The sequence below is a fragment of the Triticum dicoccoides genome, chromosome 4A (genome assembly GCF_002162155.2).
Source record: "Triticum dicoccoides isolate Atlit2015 ecotype Zavitan chromosome 4A, WEW_v2.0, whole genome shotgun sequence".
Lineage (NCBI taxonomy): Eukaryota > Viridiplantae > Streptophyta > Magnoliopsida > Poales > Poaceae > Triticum > Triticum dicoccoides.
This window is the reverse complement of record NC_041386.1, coordinates 608,386,160-608,409,779: the sequence shown is the minus strand read 5'-3', so window position 1 is coordinate 608,409,779 and position 23,620 is coordinate 608,386,160.

Genomic DNA, 23,620 nt, shown 5'->3' with positions numbered 1-23,620 from the left:
TGAAGTAATTGCCATGGCCATTTTGTATACTGTGAAAATTGGGTGAAAATTGCCATGGTCCATCAAATAAAAAGTTTGCCGTAGTCCAACCAAAAAGAAATTTACCATGGTCCATAAAAGTGAAATTGCCATGGTATAAGGAGAAGAAAGTTTGCCATTATTCCAAAATTGCCATGGTCCATAACATGAACTTGTCATGGGACATCTAGTGAATTTGTCGTATTCCATAATAATAAAAAGTTTGACATTGTCTTGAAAAAAGAAACTTGCCATGGGGCATATAAGTGAACTTGCCATGGGACATCTAGTGAATTTGTTGTATTCCATAATAAAAAAAGTTTGGCATTATCTTGAAGAAAGAAAGTTGCCATGGGCATATAAGTGAACTTGCCATGGGACATCTAGTGAATTTGCCGCATTCCATAATATAGTTTTTGACATTGTCTTGAAAAAGGAAACTTCCCATGGGCATATAAGTGAACTTGCCATGGCAAATTCACTAACAATTTCTGCCATGCCGAAAAAAAGTTTGACATTGTCCCTAAAAAATTGCCATGGTCATTTGGCATGGACCATAATTAAAAAGTTTCATGGCAAATAAAGAGTAAAAATTGCCATGGCAATAATAATTAAATATTTGCCATGTCGATATAGGTAATTTAGCCAGGGAAAAACTGCAAAATCGCCATGGCAAAATAAAAGAGTAAGAAATGCCAGGGCAATAAAAGATAAAAATTGCCATGCGATTTAACTAAATTTTCCACATACGGATGTAGATAGACATATTTTAGAGTATAGATTCACTCATTTTGCTCCGTATGTAGTCACTTGTTGAAATCTCTAGAAAAACAAATATTTAGGAACTGAGGAAGTAGATGAAAGACACAAAAAAATGTGGATCAGAAATTGCCATCATGCCATTGTTGATGCACTAAGTTTGCCATGTATGTACTAGACTTGCCATCGTTACATAGAAAGGAAATTTTGGCATGTTGCGTCAACAAGAAGAAAAAATTTCCATGCTCATGGCAGGAAAAAAAGGACGAGCTAAAATTGCCATGGCAATTTTGGAGATAGTGAACTTGAGTGAAAAATTGCCATCACAACAACTAAATCATCACTACATAACATGCCAAGGAAAAATGTGTAAAAGTGCCAATGGCAAAACAAAAGAGACTATATTGCCATGGTCCATGCACTAAGTTTACCGTGATGTATCGACTAGACTTGCCATTGTTGCATAGAAAAGAAAATAATTGTAAATTAGTTATTAGAAAAGTTGACATGGCAAAATTGTAGACAGAGACAACAATTCTAAATTGTTATCAAAAAGTTCTAAGTCTTTATCAAAAAATTGCCATGGCAAAAATGTAGATAGAAAATAATTCTAAGTTGTTACCATACAAGTTGCCATGGCAAATTGTAGATAGAGACAATAATTCTAAACTGTCATCGGGAAGTTGCCATGGCAAATTGTAGGGAGACAAACAATTCTACAGTCCTAATTCTATGTTTTGCCATGTGAGTAGCACGCATGATGGCAAAGAAAAATTGTTTTTCCTAATTTTTTTCATGTCAAAAACATCAAAAGGGAGCACATGAATCTTCTCCATCGGTATATATCAATTCCCATTTCAATGCAAAATATTGGTGTATGGAAAATTTAATTCAAATGAAAATATACAGGGGGATGGAAAATCAGTAGTCCTAGTATCAATCTTTTCCATCAGTAATCTAGAAAACCTTCTGAATAAAAAAAATCTGAGCAGCTCCATCCCCAGTTAGACGACCTGCAGAGGCTCCACGCGGATGGCGCAAGTCACTGTTGCAGGGGTTGGACCCGCCGGATCCTGCCGGAGATTGCGCTCGCGGCAGCTATCGCATGTTCGACGGCGGCTTGATCGGATGCGATGTAGTATAGGACACGGACGCCGGATCTGGCCGAAGATGGGCGGCGCTGGGCAAACCCAAGCCGCACGCGCGGGGAAATGGACCTCTCGCCATGGTTCTTGTATAGAGAAGACGAGATCTGAGAGAGGGAAACAGGGGAGGAGAAGGAATGAGAGGGAGCAGGAGAGGAAAGAGCGCCTGAGGGGCTACGGGCTCGTCTCACCGGATCCTCACCGGAAGTGCGCGGAGGGGACTGCAGCGACCTGAGGGAGAAAAGGAGTGAAATGGGAGAAGATGAATTGCGAGTGGGAGAGGAGGGGATACGTTCGTGGATCCGGCTTGCGTGCTCCCTTCTCATGTTCTCATCCGTGCTCCCACTTCATCTTTCGATTGTCTTTTTTTCTCTTTTCTTTTTAATCTAATTATTTCCCCCCTGATTTTAAGGGGTGGGGCGGAGCCTTATTTTGTCCCAATCAAATCAAGCCACGTATGCGGAAGCACGGATGGGCATATGCCGGAGGAGCAGGCAAGTCTTGTCTACGTTCGGATCGAGTGCATGTTTCGGCGAATGAATTTCCTGGCTGACGTGTCTATCTTTTCTTCTTTAAGATCGTTTCAAATAATCCGACGTTAGAAAACGAGTTCGGCCTCAATCGTCAAAAATCTGACGCATCCAGGCGTTATAGATTCTGAAATTCTTTTACTTTTTGCTTCTTTGTGTTTTTTTCTCGGTTTTCCTTCATTTTTTATGTCTTCCTTGTTTCTTTTTTTTTGACATACATGTTTTATATTATTCATATACATGTGTATCTTTTTATACTCATTGAACATTTCTCAAATACATGACGAACAGTTTTTCCAAAATTCTGTTTGAATATTTTTCCAGATAATTAAAAAAAATTGAAACACGCGTAGAATATTTTATTGAATGGTATGAATTTTCTCTTTATGTTCACGAACATTTGCTTATTTTATTTTTAATATCACAAGTATATTTTGGCAACATGTGAAGATATTCGCAAATCTCATGTACATAATTTTTGAATGATATGAAACATTTTTTAAAAAACTTATGGGAGCAGTATTTATATTGTATAAATATTTTGTAATTTTTTACATTGTCTTCTAGAAACTGGATTAATTTCTAGAATATATGTATTCAGGATATTTTGAAAATATAAACAAAACATAAATAGGAAAAATAACGAAAACTAACCAAGGGACAAAGCGACCGTTCCTCCTGTCCCGGCCATCCTTGAGGCGGCTAAGTTGTACCTCTTGCAGCAAGCCCCATGCGCTAACTAGGAGCTTCCAAAATATTGTTAGAGTTGTGTTGAATATTGTGTACAAGGTAGGTTACAGTTGGACTAGGAGTTGTATTGTGTTACATAGGATGTGGAGTTGTGTCCTAATAGGACACTTGTATCCTAGGCCTCTCATATATAGCGGGGATAGACACACGATGTAACCTATGCCAACATAATAGCACCGGAACGCAGGGGAAGCCGGCGGCATGTGCCGGTGTCCAGGGCGACCGGGTGCGGTATTGTAGCGGTGTCATGGGGAGGAGCGCCCATAGTCAGGCCCCGGGGATGTAGCCATATCGGTGAACCTCGTTAACAAATCTCGGTGTCGTGCTCGTGTGATTTCTTGGTCCTTGGATAATCGACGATATGCCTCGAATTTATTCTAACAAGTGGTATCATGAGGAAGGTTTGATTTGACATTGTGGATGGTTGATCGACGAGGAAGCAATTGGAAGGCACGTGTTCATGTAGCAGCATCAGGCGAGACATGCGGCGATCGGGTCGATTGGGCGAGCGTATTGCAGCGGCGGAGTCAGATTAATCGGGGCATGCGCGAGCAAGCAGCCGAAGTGCCAGGGCAGGCAGACAGTGGCGAATGCAGGAATAATTTCTAGGTGTGGCAGAGTGTATGAACAAAAAAACCATGTATAATTCAACTATGAAAGTGCTCACTAGAATACTCGATAAATATTACTTGGTGTTCAACAAATAAAACCGAAATCAAAACTTAACTATTGGCACTCTAAATACCTCAGCTGATGAAGATTACATGGATGATTGAGTGCCAAAAAAAACCATTTATATTACCTAGACCGGCATAAAAATGACCTATAAAACATAAACACCAGAGATAAATCATGAATTAGTAACTAGTAGGATATAATGATAGAAACAACATTATGCAAGTGAAGATAGTTAGAAAGAATACATACCCATAATGAAGATTTACTCTCATTAAGTAGAACGTGGCAATGGCATTCTTCTACCTTCATGTTGAAATTCTTTCTTAATTTCAGCAAGATCAAGTCCTTTAAATATCTCTCTCTCGATGTAGCACACCATTAAGTCATCAAGCCAACCATTGGACATCTTGCTGCGCAAATCAGTCTTGATGATCTTCATTGCTGAGAAGGCCCTTTCAACCGATGCCGTTGCCATCGGTAGAAGCAACCCCAACTCAATAAGGCGATAAACCAGAGGGAACATAATATTTCTTTCAAGTTCAAACATTTTCTTGGCTAGGCTTGCAAGATCATAACAAACTCTAAAGTCATCATGTCTTCTCATGTGGTTGATGAACAACTGCAGCTCGGTTTTCATACGCTTACGGTCATCATTGGAGAAATCTGCATCATAGATGTCTGTAAGCTTAGCAACTTTGTCCAAATCAAACTTGGAAAATGAGTCTCTTGGGTCAAGACAAGCAAATCCACATAGCAGTTCTGAAGCCATGTCATTAAAGCGATGATCCAGCTCTGTGGTGATAGCATCTATCGCTGCATAGAAGGTATCAACACGAAAAAAATGTTCTTGAGTAATATTATTTCTCCCTCCTTTTCTTGATCGGCCGAATCTCGGTACAGCTTCATCCATATTTGGAACCGGAATATCATTAACATTACAAAAGATCTTGACATCTTCAAAGAGTGGTTCCCAACCATGGTTCCTCAAGTTGGCCAAGGAAGACCTCACATCTGTAACCAAAGACATGGCTTGAACAATATTCTGATCCTTCCGTTGGAGGAGAAGTGACAACTGATTTGTAATGCGAAGGATTTGCAACATCAACTTCATGATGAACACAAAGCTAAAAGACTCCATTATCTGCACCAAACCTCCTGCCCTAGATGGATTACGCTCATCCTCATGCACAATAGCTAACACTTGTATAACTGCATCCCACATCGATTCTATACGAACTAGTGTTTTATAATGAGAGCCCCATCTTGTATCTCCTGGTCTAGCCAATGATGTTTCTTGGTTTTTCCCTCTTCCTGAGAAAATTTCTCCACTCTCTAACTTAGTCAACAGATTTATGCGTTGCTTATCAAGCAATATATCCTTCCTCTTGCAAGACGAACCAGCGGCGTTCACAATCAAGGCCACATATTCAAAGAAATCCTCAATGGAAGAACAACATCTTGAGACAGCAACAACTACTAGCTGCAATCGGTGGGCGAAACAATGCATATAGAAAGCATATGGGTTTCCATCTCGGACAAGTTTTTGAACACTATTGAATTCTCCCCTCATATTAGATGCTCCATCATACCCTTGCCCTCGTAAATTTGCAATAAGTAGCCCATTCTTACCAAGAACCTCAACCAATGCTTTCTTTAGTGCTTCTGCTGTTGTCTCCTTGACATGCTTGATACCCAAAAATCTTTCAATAACTTCTCCCTTGCTCATATACCTATAAGGCATAGAAGAAATAATACAATTAGTTAATTAGAAAAAAAGGCGATTACCAGGCAAAAGATGGAACACATAATAAAGTAACCAATGGCTTACCTCACAACCAAGGCCATTTGTTCTTTTACTGATATATCACAAGATTCATCAATAAGAACCGAAAAAAGATTATCCCCCATCTCTTGTTTTATTGCTCTTCGGACCCCATCTGCACAACTTTTGGCAAGTGCTTTTTGAATTGTTGAAGAAATCATTTGTGCATTTCCTGGGCATAGCTCATCAAACGCAATTCTCACTTCCTCCTTTCTTGCTTTGTACCAATCAAGCATCTCTAGAAAATTACCTTTATTTAAGGAAAGGGCAGATTCATTGTGTCCACGAAATGGTTCACCTTGCAATGCAAGAAAACTTACAATCCCCAAAGATGTTTCCAAACGGGTCTCGTACTTGATTAATGATTCTTTGTTATAGACTGTAACCTTACGCTTCAGACTTGAGCTTTGATTTTTAAAATCTTCATATGTTGTCCTTGATTGATTGTGGATACTCCTAGGGCCACCAACATGAAGAGGAAATGCCTTGTATGCATTCTTCCAAGTACTGTAGCCATCTTTGGTGAAGGTAGTATGACCAAATTTTTCATCCACCGGATCTTGTCTAAAAAGAAAACAATAAAAGCAATAGACTGCATTCTTTTCCATGCTATATTCCAACCAAGGATTTTTTTCATACCATGCTTCACAAAAGGCCCTGTCAAAATGATCACGTTCGTACGTATGACCGACCGGTCGAGTTGGACCCTTTGCCACATAAGCCAATCTAACTTCATCTAAAATGTTGGGATGAAAATTATTAATTGGAATACGAAGCCCGGGATCAGGCTGGATGTGGTCAGGATGCAACTCCTCAATGAACTTGCCTTCTCCCCCGTCTCTAGCTATTGGTTCATTCTCAATATAATTTTCGCCTTCATTCTCTTCCTCTTGAACAGATGCTGAAACTTCAATCCGCACATTCTCTTGATGCGCACGCTCTTCTCGTCGTTCAGCGACTACTTCCAAAGTTGGAGCTGGGCTCGAGGTGCTAGTGCCACTGGCTTTGGCAAAAATACTCTTTAAATCTGTATAAGAGAACACAAGAGAAACTAATTGGAGGTTGGAGCAATACCAATAGAATAATTAAATAAATGTTCAAGCAAGTAACCTGAGTACATACATGACACAATTGAAATGATGCGATCAAGGGGAAGAATCGAAGAAGTATAACTAAATTATACCTTTCATTACATACTTAATCCTCTTCTTCGGAGGCGTCATCTGCAAACCCTGCGGACTCGCTGAGTCGCGGCCGCCGCCTTGCTGATCTCGGAGCCTGTCGCCGCCTTGCCTATCGCCGCCTTCGCGCCCACGGTGTCCGGTGGTTGATTGCCGGCTGCCCGCTGCCATGCGTCCGTGCGGCCGTGCCCTAGCCTCTAAAGCGCTGCCGCGCCGCCTCCGTCTTGCGAGAAAGTAGCAATGAACGACTCGTATTCTCGTCTAGTAGAGTCGTAGTCTGCCTAGCAGTCGTGAAAATGTGATCGATCGTCTGTGTCCTTCAGCCCATAGCCCATGGGCACGGCCCGTCATTCAATCGGCAGTAACCAAGCCCAATAGGAGGCACGCGCACGCCCCACTACCTGAAAAATACGCCAGGCTAATACACTAGTATATATACGTATTTGCACGGCAGCTTAGGTACGGCGTTCGTCAAACCACGCCATATAGCTAGCTTCGCCCCTGCAGGCAGAGGCGCTGTGCAGCCACGCATGCGTGACCCGAGCCTAGCGGGCATCAAGGCTGCAAGGGGCGCAGCCCCCAGGTAGTGCGTGGCAATCCAAGGCTCGGGCCTGCAAGGCTAGAAAGATGCTGGAAGCTACAAGGTGTACCAGATTTGTTTTGAAAAGAAAAAGAGGACCGAGTCCTCATGGACGACGCAAGGCTGCAGATCTAATTGACAGAAGAAAAAAGACCATCATGTTGGGCTTCCATCGAGAGGCGTTGACAGAACAGGCAATTGCTAGCATCGGGAAGTTTGAAGCTAAAGATAATTTTTCATAAAGTCAGCCGCATGAAGAACCAGGGCGCCAATGGGTACCGAGTTTGAGGTGGAGAAGTTTACGGAACTGAAAACCTTGGGTTATGGCAGACAAGGGTGAAAATTTTCTTGGCAATAAGGATGCTTGAAGGCGTTGCAGGAAGTTAATTCAGCTAAGATGGAATTATTATGTGATGGATGGAGATTCTTGGAAGACGATTTGGGAGCCTTGAGCGTGTCATGCAGCCGGACAAGTTCGGCTGGGTCGGACTAGGCAGTCTGACGGATCGACTTGGATGTCGGTTGGTACAGAAGATGGTGGTGGATTGGCGACGACGACATAGGAGCGTGATGCTGATTGTAACCGACTTCTGGGCGTGGAAACACGTGGCGTAGGCCTGAGGGCTTGTGTGGCTTCGACAAGACTATGGCGCGGGGTTGATTCAAGGTGATGTACACACGGAGGTTGAAGTCGACGGGGCACGAGGATGGACTGATCATCTATCATGGAGTCATGTTGAAGGTGAAGCTGGATTGAGGGGCTACGGTGTAAGGATCCAGAGAATCGAAGCCTATTTAGCGGATGGGAAAAAGCGAGGGACACGTAAATCGGGCTGGAGCCCACTGATCTGATGGAGGCGTGAAACTCGTCATCGGTCTGTGATGATCGGTGATACTCTGCAGTGGGGTTGAGTGGTGTGGGTTCGCGACCCTTGAGACTCGACCGGGACAACGGAGACTCGACGCAGTAATAGCGGCGAGGCGTGCGGCACGCACGGCCAGGGCTCTGGTGGCCATACATGTGGTGAGACAACTGCGAATTTGACTCGGAATGACTATAAGCAACGGTGAAATTCCTTCAAATTTCAGACAGGCGGTCAAGAAAGGAGCGGTGGTGTTAAGTTCAGGTAACTCTTATGTGTGACACCCAATATGTGAGTTGTTCACTTTCATGCAGGTCAGTGATCAGTGTATGATAATGTTGACGGATACTCTAGAAGTTGGGAGCACAGACTAGAGTAAAGAGGAACTTAATTTTGCTCGAGTGTTGACTGTGGTCAAGAAAAAAATGGACTACAAGTTGCAGGTGGAGTCATATGGAGTCTTTGGAGTAGCAGCGGTTCTTATGGGATAAGCCCAAGTCCGATGTACATGGAAATTTGACGCATAGACAAATCTAGGATGGTGTAGAATATTCGCCAAGGTGGAGTTTGTTAGAGTTGTGTCGAATATTGTGTACAATGTAGGTTACAGTTGGACTAGGAGTTGTATTGTGTTTACATAGGATGTGGAGTTGTGTCCTAATAGGACACTTGTATCCTAGGCCTCTCATATATAGCGGAAATAGACACACGATGTAACATATGCCAACATAATAGCATCGGAACGCAGGGGAAGCCGGTGGCATGTGCCGGTGTCCAGGGCGACCGGGTGTGATATTAGTGATTGTAGCGGTGTCATGGGGAGGAGCGCCCATAGTCAGGCCCCGACGATGTAGTCATATCGATGAATCTTGTTAACAAATCTTGGTGTCGTGCTCGCGTGATTACTTGGTCCTCGGATGATCGACGGTATACCTCGAATTTATTCTAACAAATACATACTCATTTTTTTTCTTTTGAGATGGGCCACATGTGTGCTCGTACATTGCTTAAGAGACGCCGAGGAAGAAGGAACACGGGGCATCTTATTGGGTATAGTGCGGAAAATATTATAGAAACTCCTCCGTTTCATCAGGATGTTGATACGCTCGCGAGTCGCGACATCCGCCTCCTGCGATTGACACGTCTTGTGGGCCGCGCACGCTTCTCTCTTCCAGTTTCCCCAATCTCCTCTCATCCTCATCCAACTGATCAACGCACGGGCCCAACCAAATTGGACGAGGCCTGCGGTGGCCGGCGTCGGCGGATCTCGCTGCTGCAAGGGGAGCACACGTTGTAAGGAGTTGGGCCATGTGGGTGATGCGACCTTCATCTCCCTCCCTTTCATCCTTTCCTCCATGCTTCGTGGATCCAGAGAACCATGGCCCCCGGCAATGCTTCAGAACTTGTCGTCGGCTCCAACACCACCGTCTGCTGCAAGGTCGCTGGTGCTGCGATACCACGAGTGCTTCGACGAGAGCAGCGGCCGCCGGTATGTATCAGATGTTGTCACGCCGACGGCGATGCTGCATACCAGCCTCGTCATCTGTGCGCACTGCTAGAAGCCACCTCACCGGTGCTTCAGAGCTTGCCGTCGGTTGCAGCACCACCACCTGCTGCGAGCTCGCCGGCGCCGGGACACCATGAATGCTGCGAGGAGATGCTGCCATGCCAGCGGCGATGCCACAGAACAGTCCCGTCGTCCGTCGATGCCGCCATACTGCTGCTGTTGCTTCGAGGCGACGCACAGATAAGTCTGTCGTCCGTGCGCGAGCTCCGGCAAACTGCCTCACTAGTGCTTCAGAGCTGATGCTGCAACAGCACCGTCTGCTTCAAGCTCGTTGGCCGACGAGCAGAGGCAGCTCGTCATCGACGCTCCAACCGCTCCAACACCACCGTCTTCTGCAAGTCCGGTCGCCGATGAACAGGGGCAGCAGTGCTGTGATGGTGTCCCGACTAGCTGCTTCATTGCAGCATGTGGCTGCGGTGATGGTGCGAGCTGCCGCGGCGGCGACGCTGTGGAGTCGCCGGTGCTGCCACGAACACTGGCCGCACATCGACGCTTCAATGGAGGTTTGGCCGCGCGTCGGCAATGCCGTGACTGGGGGAGAGCGAAGCGAGACCATGCGCTCGTACGTCTCTTGTTTTGAAGAAGAGGAGTTTCTGTTTTTTTTTGCATTGACTTAATCTTGCGGTTAATAATCTTCTCTACTCCTAATGGACGAATTCGTTGAATAGTCCCCCCACTTTCAACCGGTTTATTTTCAACCGTTTTTTTTTTCAACCGGTTTTTCTTCGTCCCACCTCCCACCACCCCTCTCCCACCGGTTTTTCTCTTTCTCGTCTAGCCGACAATACCCAACGTATTTATGGTAATCAATCACAATTAATCCACGTATGGTAAGGCTATAAACTTAGAAATCTCAAATATGATAATTATAGTAATAAATCAATCCATGTATAGTAAGGCTATAATCTGGCCGACAATATCCAACGTATTTATGGTAATCAATCACAATTAATCCACGTATGGTAAGGCTATAAACTCAGAAATCACAATTAATCAATCACAATTAATCCACGATTAGGGTAAGGCTATAACGAAGGAAATTTCGAATATGGTAATTATCACCAGAATCAAAGCTTTCCAAAAAAGTTCTTCTTGCCATACCCTAATCGTGACCTTCTCATCCTGAGGCATTATTTCCATCTATTTCTCAGCTGAATCAGAACTTTCCAAAACTTTGTCTGACTAAATCACAATTTTCCTTCCTTCCCTATCATCTCAATCGAATCATGAGCTGTAGGTAAGTCATTTCGTTCTCCACCTCGCACGGGTTGTACTGATTTTTATCATGGTTTGGCCCCCTGCCGTACAAGCCGCTTGATTCCTCATCCCTCGCTCAATTCCTCCACCCTATCTTCTTCTTCATGGTGAGCGACCCAGGCAGCGATGCGTGCCCGTTATGCATCAGCGAGGAGGACCAGGAAATGGTGATTGCCAGCCCCGCGCTCGTCACGTGAACCCGTTCACCGTCAGGTCATGCTGGTGTGTTACGGGTGTAGGTGCACCTTACCTTAGCCACGGAGGTTTGCCGGTGGACAACGGAGGCCTCGCCATGGACACCAGTATCCCTCTCCTCTTCCTGCGCCCTCCCTCTCCTTCCTCAGTCTCTACCTCTCTCTCTTTTTCTCTGTTCCAGGAGATCTGCAGCCGACGCTGCAGGCCCTGCCCGTTCGCTGCGGTCACCTCGCCTCGCTGTTCGATCTCACCGCTGGATATGCACGACTCCGCCGCCCTGTGCCGTCCTCGTCGGGCACCATCATGGCGGCGCGAACACTGTATGCAGTGGCTACAATCATCGGCGGATTCAACAGCGCGGTGGGCACTAGCGAGTAGCGACCCAGCGGGCAGCGACTGTGCTGGCCGCTGTCTGCCGCCGAGGCGTAATGGCTCGGGCCTAGACTCCGAGTTCGTCATGGCGCTCGGCGCAACTTCCCTTGCGCCGGCTGACTCATGCATGCATCTACAAACTAACTAGCTAATTCCTCCGTTTGACTGCTATTTTCTCTGGTTGTACTGTTCCACAGCTTAGGCATTTAATATTTTGATGCAAGGTGGAGGTGGGGGAAGAAAACAACAAGAAGAAGGATTGTGGGAGGAAGTGGCGTGTCATGTGGCGGCTGAGAAGAGGGAGGGGCATGAAGATGACGAGGAGATGCATTTATCTACCACGTCATGATCATGAGATATCATCACATGTAAATAGTATATGACTCATATCACACATCCTTTCTTTTTGTAAAAACATTTTGTTAGCACATTTCTTGTTGTACATATAGTTTTTTTAGCATGTGGCAACACATGGGCATCCAGCACTATGTGAATAAATTCACTTTTGGTCCATTTTAAACTTGCTAATTGGCTTCTTACAACTCACGATGGATCTTTGTGATCCAATGTCTGATCGAACATAGAGATGAAAGAACTAGGAATCCGCACGGACTCGGTGCACGCCTTGGTGGTGGATCAGCACATACACAAGGGGAGGGGATTAGGGCGGAGAGCGGGGGGCATCACTCAATTTTAAAGGAGAGGGCTCTATTAGGAAAAAGAAAGGGTGTGTCATGGGACAGGGTTTCTGTATTGAGCCCACATGTTGAAAATAAGACAACCACATTTCTTCCCCACATGGTCTGGATTTGGGGAGCCCAGACTGGGAGAAATGAGCTTCGACCTTGACGACAAACTTAATCATTTGTTTGATTCACTTATATGCACTATAGCCCGTAGCAACCGGTTATTTTTCGTCTGGTTTTTTTGTCCCACCTCCCACCACCCCCTTCCATCGGTTTTCCTCTTCTCTTGTCTGGCCGGCAATACCCAACGTATTTATGGTAATCAATCACAATTAATCCACGTATGCAAAGGCTATAAACTCAGAAATCTCATCAATCCAGGTATGGTAAGGTCATGACTCAGAAAATTTCGAATATGATAATTATATGGTAATAATTTAGAAATCGAGCACTAAACCAATTTGAAAATCAAACTATTGATGCAATTAATCATCTAGATAGTTAATTACATATGCAATTAATTAGGTCCATTTGAATATGAATTTTTTCGCACTGAATCAATTTAAAAATTGAGTTATTAATGCAATTAATTAATTTGTTAGCCAACGCCTACAGATAATTAGAAGTAGGGATATTTCCAATTAGTCAGATAATTAATTCATTTGGTTGGCAATTAATTAGGCATGTAGAGAAATAGGTAGGTCATTCATTTTTTGTGTACCTAATTAATTAAGCAAGCAATTAGTCATGGTGAATCATTTTGAAAGCGCTTGTGGGCAAAAACAATCAACGGGCTCTCAGTTACATTGCAAACCACCGAGCACCGCTTGCCAACATGGACACCAGCCACCATGCGCTCGCGACATGGGCGACCTAGCATTCACCAAGATGGATGAAGTCTATGCTCCGCGGGATGTCCACTCGATGACGGTGGCCGAAATGTTCGCGGGTGAGGACAACATGACACAACACTAGCTAGGTGGTTCATGCTATAGTAAAAAGGAAGAGTGTTCCAAAAACAAGAAGGAAAAAGAACTGAAGCCAAAGTGGTGCATGGTGTTGGAGAAAGTAAGAGTGTTCCAAATAATAAGAGAAACAAAAAGAAAGAAAGAGTATTCTAGGAAATAAGTAGGAACGAGAACTAAAGTTGCCGAGGAATGAGAAAGAAGAAGATGAGGCATCGATGATGAACACATTAATGTTGACGTGGTGCTGGTTGGTGCCAATTAAACGGATTGGCGAAGAGGCATGGAGTAGAAGACGTAGGGAAATATGAAGAAGAGAAGAACGACAATTATCCCTTCTAGCATATGGATGGAGGTGGAGCTTATTGGTGACTAGGAAAGATCTCTGTAGTTATTTGTTGTTTTGTGTTAATAGTATGTGTTAGTTTAACCCACTCTATTATATCATAAACAAGAAAATTTCATCCTTACTGCAATGCATGGCGAAGATGAGTTGGCTGTCATATGCTTTTAATGGAAGTGGCGCCAATGAGAGAAAAAACGAGAAATGTCTCGCTACGGCGGAAAATCGGTCAAGAATGAGAGGTTCCGACAGAAAAAGGGAAGGTGCGTCATTGGATGGGGTTTTTGTGTTGAACCCGGATGTTACAGATATTGCGGATAGCCCGTAGCAATGCACGGGCGTTCTGCTAGTGTTTGATTAGGATAGATCGAACCACATAGAAGGCGGATGCTGTTTTGCTCGGTACATCCGACTGCCGCCTAGAGGATAGCCTCGCCTCTAGCGCTCGGTTGCTCCTCGCCATAGTTGGTCGGCCCAGTAGAGCGCTTTCAGGAAGCTTCTATGTCCGGTTTGGACCAGTTCTAAAAGCTCTTGTGTGTTCTATTTCTTTAGGTTTTCGTCAGTTTTATTTAGTATTTTCTTTTCCATTTTTTAAAACATGCTTATTTTCTTTCAATACATGTTGTCCACTTTGCGTATACATGTGAAAGATGTTTTGATACACCTTGAACATTTTGCATGTACCTGATTGAAAACAAATACATATTTTGGAAATTTTCTTGTACAGCTGCTAAAAAACTTCAAATACATGTTGATTTTTTTAATGATACAAAAAAACTACGAAATTATATTTTTCACATTGTATAGAAATTTCTAGAAAAATTAATAAACTATTTTTTAAAACATGTGAATATTTTTCTTAAAATGTTACGTACATTGTTTTAATGGTACAAAATATGTTTATAGATATATGTGAACATTTGTTTTTTAAACTTGCTGTGTACCAAGTATGGCAGCCCACCACTAACTGGAAAGCATGCCACGCCTATAGCAATTTCGAAGCCGCTATCGCCCATGACGCTCGTACATGGGACAGGCAGCACGGGTGCTTGCAGGTTAGTTAGTTTATCTCTTCCTTTTTTTCACATTTTTGCATTCCTTTTCTTGACATTTCCTTGTATTTAAAACTATTCTGAACATATCTATTATAAAAACCACTTTATATACAAAACTGAAAAATGTTAATTGTGCATTTGAAAACGGTACACCTGTATAGAAAAATATTTCTAATGGATACAAAAATTGTACAATTTAAAATGATAAACATGTAACTGAAAAATAATAAACTTGTATATTAAAAGGTTCCTGATGTACACGAAATTTGAACAATGTTTGTGAGAAAAGTAGACAAATGTTTTCTAATTATGTATTTAAAAAATGTTAAATATGTGTACAAAAAATGTTCATGATGTATAAAAAAGATGCAGAAGGAAAAAAGTAGACATAAAAAAAATCCAGAATGCTAATCATGTATTTGGAAAATATTAAATATGTGTATAAAAGTGTTCCTGATTTATAAGAATGTACAATGTTTGTGGAAAAAGTGGACATAAAAAAATATTTTTAAATGTTCATCACGTATTTGAAAATTGTTAAACATGTAATAAAAATGTGCTCTTGGCATATACAAAAAATGTACAGTGCGTATTAAAAAAGTAGGGAAACATATATTTGGAAAAATGTTAATCATGTCGACTGAGGGTAACTACCATCGCCGGTTAGACTTAAAACATATATATAAGTAATAGTATTCGCCGTGAGCCATCCATTTCGCTTCGACTCAGCTGTGTTCTAGACCATTTAACGCTGACTGGCGCCAAACAGTGGTGCAGGCCCGGTAGAATGTAAGACTAGTGACTTTTTCCTTTTTGCTAGTTTATCGTACCTATTCTTTTGTATCCTTTTTTCTGAGAAGATTCGTTCTTCCTGTTTTCTGATGTATGGTTTCTTGTTTGTGATTTGTTTAGGATCTTTTGTCTTTTATTTTCTTAAAATTTTCAAATATTTTTTGAACAAATATTATATGTAGTTCAAAAAATGTTCAAGACTAAAAAATAAATATTATATGTAGTTCGAAAAATGTTCATGAATTTGAGAAATGTTCACAAAATATTCACGTCATTTTAAAAATGTTCATGCCTTTGATAAAATGTTTTCCATTTTTATAAAAATGTTCACGTTTAAAAAAATGAAAAATGTAGTGCACGTGAAAACTGAAAAACCAAATATTATATGTAGTTTGCAAAATACTGAAGAAAATTGGTTTTAGGAATGTTGAACAATCATGAAATATGTTTTAAAAAATACACGTGTTGTTTTAAAAATGTTCATGTCTCTTATAAAATGTTATCAAATTTATGAAATGTTCACTTAAAAAACACAAACATAATAAACATGAAAAATGGAGAACCAAAAAAGAAAGAGAAAACCAGAAAATAGGAAAGTCGGAGCAAAACAGACAAGAGGGAAGAAAAAGGGAAATTTCTATAAGCTAGCATCGGTAACGGGAAAGGGAGCGCTCAATTGGTATGTTGATAGAGGAGTGCTCTATGCCCGTTGTCAGCATTTTGATGCATACAACTTGAAACAAGGGATCCCATTCCTGGTTCCATTGCATTAATCAAACCAAACAACATACATATTCATCGAACAACTAAATGTTCTCTCTCAAACAAAATTCAACAGCTAGAGTATGAAACTAGAAGTGTAGAAAAACAACATTTGTATAAATCAAACTACAATTGATACACACTCAGATAAGGGCAAAAGTCACATGTAAACTAACCTGCGGTTGGATGGTTAGGAGGACAATGGTATCCCAAGCCCATCAGGGTTCAAATCTTGGTGCTCGCATTTATTATGAATTTATTTCAGGATTTCCGGCGATACACATTCAGTGCAAGAAGACATTCCCGTCGACTACAAGGCACCCATGGTGACTTTGTAAAATCCTCAAGATGACATGCTGGATCAGTCTCTCGGTGATGCTCATAGTGATAGGGTGTGCGTGCGTGCGTTCATAGGGGTGAGTGTATACGCGTATATATGAGCGCTTGCCTTGTACTGTGTTAAAAAAAGGCAAAAGGCACATCTTTAATTTTTGTGTTGTCTACATATAACGTCCCCTCAGGTCTCCATCACATGCTCTTGTCCCAAGGGTCTCTCCTTGCTTTTGCAGTTGTGTGATGTGCCATGAGTACTTCACAGAAAGCAGTGGATCACAATTGTCAAACCGAGCGAAGCCCGCAGGATATCGACAACGAATTATGCAGAGCTATCCAACTTGTTTTGAGTCCCTCTTATACACATCAGCAATCACTCACTAATATCGCACACGATACATTTTCCAAACCTGTTTGATATTTATACAACAATCTTAGTAAAATACCATACCAATTATGCTATTCCACGGACCCCCACAACACCTCATAACTACCAATACTGAAAGCGGATTGTAGATAAATCACCCACTGCTTCGCTACACATGCAAAACGTCTACACCAAAGCACTCCGTGAACCGTTTTCAAATATTTATTGCAACCATACAATCAATCACACGGTGCGAACAAATTCCAAATATATGCAGAACACACAATCCAAAGGTTTCTCCATATTTCCCTTATGAAGGTTATCTCTAGTCATGATTTTATTTGGAGCAAACACCACAGGAAAATGTGGATCTTCGAAAGACTAATACGTCTCAAACATATCTATATTTTTGTTGCTTGTTTCGTGCTACTTTTATAAATTGCATAGTATTGGTATCATTTTGTACATAGCAGTAGATATGGGTCCTTTGAGAATACACCTCCTCAACGACCAATGGTTAACAGCGGTTCTGTGTAGCAGTTTTGCGAGAATAGTTAATAATGAGATCATCATTTTTCTAGACTAACCTATTTATTTAGTGCCAGAGCCACTTGTTGTTTTCTGCTGCTTTTTGACTCTTTAATAAAATCAGTTTTACAGGATAGAAAAAATCAAGGAAAATACAACATGAAGTTCCAAATCAGGAAGCTTAAGGAGGGAACTAGAACCACGAGAGGGGAGCCTCATGGGGCTCACACAGCCCTAGATCATGTACAACAAGTGGCTGTGTGGGGCCCATCACTACTAGGGAAAAGCCTAGCAGTAGCGCGGGTTTTAGGTATATCAGTAGCATGGGTGCCCGCGCTACTGATACAACGCTACAACTAACTGGTAGTAGTAGCGCGGGTGCCACCCGTGCTACTACTACGTCCATTAGTAGTAGCGTGGATACCACCCGTGCTACTACTAACTAGTAGTAGCGTGGGTCTGGATCCTCGCTACTGCTAACTAATTAGGAATTAAAAAATAAATTCCAGCCATGGCTGCTGCTGCTAGCTAGGCGTCATCGTCCTCTTCATCCATGGTAGATGCTGATCCTGGAGGGGATGAAGTCGTCCATGGTGATGGTGCTTCCCCATCCAACTCTTCTCCACACCTCTCCTTTGTTGCTGCTACAAAAAAGAGATAAGGATTAGAAGAGGAAGAGAGAGATAGAGAGGAGTAGGTGCAGCAACTCACCGGTGGCTGCCGGAGTTGGAGCCGAAACCCTAGATGGCACCATGGGTTGCGTCCATCAGAGATCTGGCCATCATCATGGGCGGCGCTCTGTTGGATCTTCCTCTCCTTCCAGCAGTGGAGGAGGAGGAGGAGGAAGGAGGGGCAGCGGAGGAGGAGGAGGAGGAGGAAGGAGGGGCTACGGTGGAAGAGGAGGCCGCCGGATTTGAGGGAGACGTCGAGGTGCGAGGCCAGCAGTTGCGGTGGGCGAGGAAGGGCGTCGTAGGTGGGAGGGAGAAGTGAAATCGAGAGAGTGTGTGGGTCTGGGATTGGGCCTCCGTGTGCTATTTTTATACATGTGTCGGTGGGTTGATAATAGTAGCGCTGGGTTTATACCCACGCTACTACTATGACATGTCCCGGCGGGTGCACGGTGGAGACCACTGGGTAGTAGCATGGGTTTATAACCCGCGCTACTACTATGGCTGGTCCCGGGAGGCACGGAGGGAATCACTTAGTAGTAGCGAGGGGTAAAAACCCGCGCTACTAGTAAGTAGCAGTAGCGAGGGGTATAAACCCGCGCTACTAGTAAGCGTCTGCCTATAAGCTTTTCCCTAGTAGTGCATGGTATCGTATCCACCACCTCTTTCAGTATCTGCCTTTATATACCCCCGAAAACATCCTTCATATTTATCGAGAAAATTTTCCCTCATTGCATCTCTCTGTTATGCGAAGATCTAGTCCAAAGGCTTGTTCTTGTACTTTGTCAGAGGACGGATCCATCGTCGGAGATATCTTCATCAACCTCGCTTCCACCATCACCATGTGAGTAGTCCTCCTTAGACTATGCGTCCATAGTGGTAGTTAGATGGCATCTTCTTTTCCTTGTTCTTCAATACAAAGATCTCATGAGCTCCTCTACATGATTGAGATAAATATGATGTAATTCTTGGTGTTGTGTGGTGTGATGAATTGTCACTTTATGATCAGATATATTCATGATTTCTTGTGAGAATCCTTCGTTTTCTTTGTTGTATGATTTACATACATTCATGCCCTCCAACTATTAGTCTTGCATTGGCCGTGTTTAAATGAATGATCTTGAAGATGGAGTTGTGTATGTTGGTTGGGTTCAATCTTGCAAATAAACCACTGTAATGATGTAAAGGGGGAAAACTTGTTTGTAGTGTTGCCACTAAGGATAAATAGATAGTTGTGGCATTCTATGTCCAATATCTCGATCGAAGTACAAAGGTCAGAATAAATAGAATAATGATCAATGGAAAAAAGAAAAAAAACCTTTAGCTAGATAAGGGGCGGATGTAGCCAAGTGGATCAAGGCAGTGGATTGTGAATCCACCATGCGCGAGTTCAATTCCCGTCGTTCGCCCATCACATTATTGCAAAGTCCAAAAATGCAATTTTCCATATTCCTAGTTACGTATTTACTTACGGCGATGAAGAATAAAACTATTATCTTGGTGATGAGCTGGAGGTAATTAAAGACAATATACTATCAACATTATGTCACATTGCTTAAAGAAATACTCTGTTTTATTTAATACTTTCAGATGGATGCTGGATAGCCGTCTCGGGGTGAAGTATTAGTTATAGAGGCAGTTGAATAACGGTCCATAAATATAAGGATGTAATGCCTATGTGCAATCATGGCATGAATAATCATACTCACAAAAACTATAATTTAACTGATACACAACTGTAATTTGCTCACAACACCTATGTCATCTTGATTCGAGAGATGCCTCAAGTGAAACTATGGATCCTAGTTCATTCATTCTCATTTCTTTCAACCTCATTTGCTTGCTTTTAAAATTGTTTATAATCTGCCCGTTTCTTTAGTTACTTGCAATCATCAATTACTTCCACACTATACACAATTAATTCTTGTAACTAGCAAGACAGGAAGACTGATAATCTTCTAGGCCAAGTTGGGGACAAGTGAAGTTATTTAATTGTGTGTTGGTAGCCTGGTACCGATCATTGACCATGTTGCCAATAGTTCCTACTAGTTCGATACACACTGATTCTCAATAGAGAAAAATACTTGCTTGCTGGACTACCCAAACAACTTATGCGGAAGTAGCAAGGACCTTAAGCTTCCACATCACAGGTAAGCAAATTGGTGACACGCCTCTGTAATTAACAATCTTATAAAAGGGCCACAAGGTAGGCAGCACATACGAATTCTTGCATGATTCTTGTGCAACAAGAAATGGTGTTTGGACCATTGTTGAGGAAATCGTTAACTGATGGCTGCTCGGTTGGCTAGTGAGTAGGGGATTAATAGGCTAATTGACCACTTAATCAATTATTAATCGATCAATTTAGCATTTTATCAGCTACTCGGTGACCCTACGATTAAGGATTAATCAGCCAGTTAACTGGTTAATCGGCGAATTCTTGAACAGGGGTTTGGACCAATTCTTTTTTAGTCATGTTGGAAAAATTGAAACGAATTTATTTATTTTCTGAAGAGGCTTGACTTTCTATGATGGTTTAACTGATATTTTGTATGAAAACCACCTACTTATTTACTTGAGAACAGGTTTATATCATCAACTAAAACATATGTGTAGGAACCCTTCTAGCAAGACTAGCTAACGTGTGACCAATGATGTTCGCTTCACGAAGGCATTATTTGTACAAAGAAATAACAAGGTTTCACAAATACAAGTTACTGACAAGTCTTTTTAGTGGGAAAAGTTGTATCCATGTGTTGAAAAAGTTCATGTATTTAAAAGTATTCATAGATTAAGAAAATTGTTCACGCACATGTGGATATATATTATATGGAAAATGGTCAAATATATACATAAAAAGCAAAACATAAAACAAGGAAAAAAAGTAAAGGGGACACTGGCAAAATAAAAAGAATAAACATGAAACAATAAGGAGACAAAGACAAGAAAGGAAAACAAAAAAGACATAAAAAATGAAAGAAATGAAATGAAACAGAAGTAGAAAAGGATCGACTGAAACCTAGAGTGGACCAGGCCCCATGACGAGAAAGGGGGGTGCATGTTTGTCCAGCATTTCGTTGCATAACGCGTTGAATACTCTGGGCCTGTTGGATAAAAATAAATACTCCGTGACCATCCTGGCTCCCAGGGCAATGAGGAGATAGAGGTGACCAAGCAAAAAACTTATTTTCGTTTTAATTTTCCCAATGGGTGAAGAATTAGTATGTGGTTACAAATCAGAAATTACTGACTGGAAATGAGCAGTCAATGATGGATGTGTGTAAGCGTAGCTCTCGGATGGGAGTTGTGATTGTCAGGAGCTCGGGATTGACACGGTGTACCATATTTTAGTCGGTACTCGATCACCTTAGGTGAGGTTGAAGAAGCATACAATATTTCAGTAATGTTATCCAGCTGACGTTCGCTGAGAGAGGGGTGTCAAGCGAACGTCATTTGGTGCAGTTTTACTTGTGAAGAAAAAACAAACGGTGGAAGTTTTAAAATGAAAAATGCCTTCTTTGAAGAAGCTGCCATGTCGCTCTGAAAAAACTGCCACCCCTCATAACTAAAAATGCCATCTAAAACGTTGACATATGCCACCCCCTTGACGAATGTTTGCCAGTTACGAGCGTCCCAATATTTTTGTAGCCGCGGAGATTGAAAATGCGGCGGCGTGTTTCATAGCGCGTACAAGGGAACGAGCACAGTGTGTGTACATAGCAAGGAAAAAGTAGTCATGAAGGAAGAAAAATCAAACCCTACTTGAAGGAAATAGGACACTATCAGAGTTAAGTCATGTGAATATATAATCATCCAAGCGGCCTAACCATATCCCTTGGAAAAGCGACATGTTGAAAAAATAACCCATAAAATCAGGGGAATTCCGCCGGAATTAAATGTCAATGAATGGAAGCTTTCTTATGAAATATATAGTCCTACGTAATACTATCAAATAGTATATATTCATATAATGTGTGATCATTTTGTTCAAGCCTTTTGCGAAAACCTTTTGAATCAGGAAAGGAAGCGCATTGACTGATCAGATCGACACTAGTGCCACACAGTAGCACAGTTGGATGTTCTGGGGCTTTGTTTGATTCGATGCAAATCCACCAAAGGCTGCCGGCATGCTTAATTGCCTGCCTCTGCGCTCCTCCATACAGCAGCACAGAATGACAGAACCACATATAAGAGGGAGAGAGAGGGTACAGGTATGCATAGTTGTTGAGAGAGTGAGAGAGAGAGAGAGAGAGAGAGAGAGAGAGAGAGTACTCTCTGCCATGCTAGGTAGCGTCCCAAGCAAGTTCCTTTGTCGCTTGATCCATCACATCACCCTCTGAGACTTTGCTGCCACCCATCCGCATCGAATCATATTCATCCATCTCATTCTTCTTTCTCCTACCTCACCATAAACCAGCTTACTTGTTAGATCTAGAGGGAGAATTGACACTTCTGTACCAAAACAGTGAACCGCAAAATTTTCTATGGGTTGATTTCTAAGCTAAGAAATTCTAGCAGGAAGTTAGGCCCTTGGAAAATTTTCCTTCAAACTCACTTGGAGGATGCACACAACGAGTTGTTCTTTACAAATATTATTTATGTAGGTATTTTTCCCGCAAAAAATAGACTGTCTATCTATTATATACTAAAAGAAAAATACGGGTAGAAAATAGACAAATATGCTAGAAAATCCCATAATAATCAAAACATCAGGCCATTGATTTGATGGACCCTCTATTGATCAGTAAACATAACCCCTTAGATCTTCATAACTGAAAGCGGACCCACACGACGTTTAGATCTGAAACGTCCTGTCCATCAAAAAAAAAAATGAGCTGGAACGTCCTGGACTTGAGATCTCATCCGATCGCGTCACAACACAGGAGCTGGCGCTGGTTCCCTCAAACAGAGAGAGAGAGAGAGAGCTGGCGCTGCTGTTATAGAAAATGGAGCAGGGGCTGCTGCCATAAAAAAAGATTAAAAGCGGTAGCTACAAGGAAGTTTCTTATTTCTGCAACTTTTTGCTTGAGAATATTTCTCCAGCATGGAAAAAGAATTAGTTGAGCCAAACAAGAATCAACCACAAATTGATAATCAGATCCACTCGGATCACAAAAAAGGAGCAGGCGCTGCTGATATAAAAAAAATTCGCTCAAAGCAAATTGTGTTTAAAAAAAGCATGGGCAGCTGCAATAAAAAAAGGATAAAAAGAAGGAGCAGCGGTAGCTACAAGGGAAGTTTCTTATTTCTCCCACATGTTTGAGCAATTTTTTGCTTGAGAATATTACTTCAGCATGGAAAAAGAATTAGATGATGGCATCTTGGCTAATTCAATTGATCATGGCTACAGTACAGTGCAGTACGTACCTTATTCTTCGTGAGTTGGTCGTCCCATATCTTCTAT